The following is a 1,803-nucleotide window of genomic DNA, read 5'->3' as shown; positions in this document are numbered from 1 at the left end:
GCATTAATATATACAGTATGTGTTGACGTTTTTATGCAACTTGCTTTTTTCCCCCCTAGACATCCCTCTACTGGTAGACAGGTAGCACTTTCTGGATTTGGGGCGGGGGTGGTGGTGGTGGTGGTAATTATTAGCAAACAATATTGAGGGGAGTATCCTGGAATTAAGGCTGTGGTTAAATTCACAGAGATTCTGCAAGTGGTGTTAACAATCCAGGTGAGAGGGGACATTGGAGGGGGAGAGAAAAAAAAAAAGATGGTCAGGGCGAGCAAGAAGACACCTGCAGAAGGCACCCAGTCTTCCTTGGGACAGAGGGGCCCCTTCCTGGACGAGAGACCCTTCTGGTGGCGCATTCAACCTTCCAGCAGGGGGTGTTCCGAGGTGCCCAAGTGCGTTGGGGGAGGGGAGCAGGGAGAAGGGTGAGGGCCGGTAGCCCCAGGGGCCAGTGTGGATGGCTGGGCGGCGTGGGCAGAGCGGCAATCAGAGCGCAGCTGGGCGCGACGCCTCCTACCGGTCGCCAGAAGCAACGTCTGCCTCTCGCAGTCGCCTGCGTAAACCCCGGACTCGCGATGCAAGGCAAAAAGAGCGGGGTTTTCTGCCGGCTGCAAGTACAACAACGGTCGCCTGATGCCAAATGTCTCCCACGCGGCTTCTCCCAGCCCGCTGTGCTGCGGAGGAGGAAAAAAGGACCCATGACCCCGACGTGACTTGAACACGCAACCTTCTGATCTGGAGTCAGACGCGCTACCATTGCGCCACGAGGTCACAGCGAACAGACGACTCCGCGTCGCTCAAGACCTCGCTACGCCGGCACGGTCCCGCGGCTCGAGGCACCTAGGCTGACAGGCGCGGTCCCTCCCCCACCAGCCGCCCCGCCCGGCGCTGGGGTCACACCGAAGGGGAGGGGCGCAAGCGGCCCGGCTCCTCCGCTTCCGGGAAGCTCGCGAGCTGGGGCCGCGGAGCCGACTCTCCGCACGGCAGCCAAGCCCAGCCCGCCCCGCCCCGCCGGAGCCCGGGTGGCCGCGGGGCCCGGCTCGCCCAGCCCGCCGCCCGCTCCGCACGCAGGAACTGCAGCCGCCGCGGCTCGGGGCCGGAGAGACCGCGGGGCGCGGCGGGCGGGGAAGGAGAAGTGGGCGGGCGCCTCCCTCCCCCGCCCCGAGCCGGCGCCGGGGGGCCTCGTTCCCCAGGCTGGGAAGACGCCGCTCTTTCATTCTCTGCAAAGCGTAAAAGGAAACCTTTTCTTTGACGAGGGTCACCGCAATATCTGGAAGACAGAGTCCTTGAAAACCCCACCCGGCGGAGGTCGCCTGCTCATACATGATCGTGCGCGATGTTTATTTTTGCAGTTTTACGGGCCGGGTCTAATCCCAAGTAAGAGTTTTGATCTTTGAATTGAGGGATGGCACCCATAGGGAAAAGGATCCTTACACGTTCACGAAGTGTAAAACCGCGTGTGTCCGGCACCCAGATCAAGAAAGTGAACATTACCACCCCGCCCCCTCCTTTCTGGTGGCCTCCAATTCGTTTTTGAGATGCGGTCGTATTGGACACAACCATTTGTCATTGACCTCGCTTGTCATAATACTGTGCACATAGTTTAGTTAATATTTTTTTCCTATCATGATTTTAAGCGGCTCATTGTCCACCTCGTGGGAGTCTGAAGTCCCTCCTTTTGGACAGTACTTTTTCCTTTTTTTATTAAATAAGAAAAAATTATTAAATAAGTGAGTAAATAAGCTCTTGAATTTTTTTTTAAGCCATTAATACTATAGAGCACTATCCTGATCTAAGAACATGAAGCAA

At 57.3% G+C, this 1,803-nt stretch overlaps 1 non-coding gene across 1 annotated transcript; it reads right to left on the bottom strand.

Moving 5' to 3' along the window:
• Positions 1-693: 693 nt before the first annotated feature.
• Positions 694-765, bottom strand: TRNAW-CCA. Its single transcript has one exon. It is a non-coding gene; the product is annotated as a tRNA-Trp (tRNA).
• Between the last annotated feature and the right edge of the window lie 1,038 nt (positions 766-1,803).

Source organism: Enhydra lutris, unplaced genomic scaffold, assembly GCF_002288905.1.
Source record: "Enhydra lutris kenyoni isolate GAN:26980312 unplaced genomic scaffold, ASM228890v2 scaffoldscaffold97, whole genome shotgun sequence".
Classification (NCBI taxonomy): Eukaryota; Metazoa; Chordata; class Mammalia; order Carnivora; family Mustelidae; genus Enhydra; species Enhydra lutris.
This window is presented reverse-complemented; position numbering and strand designations above follow the sequence as displayed.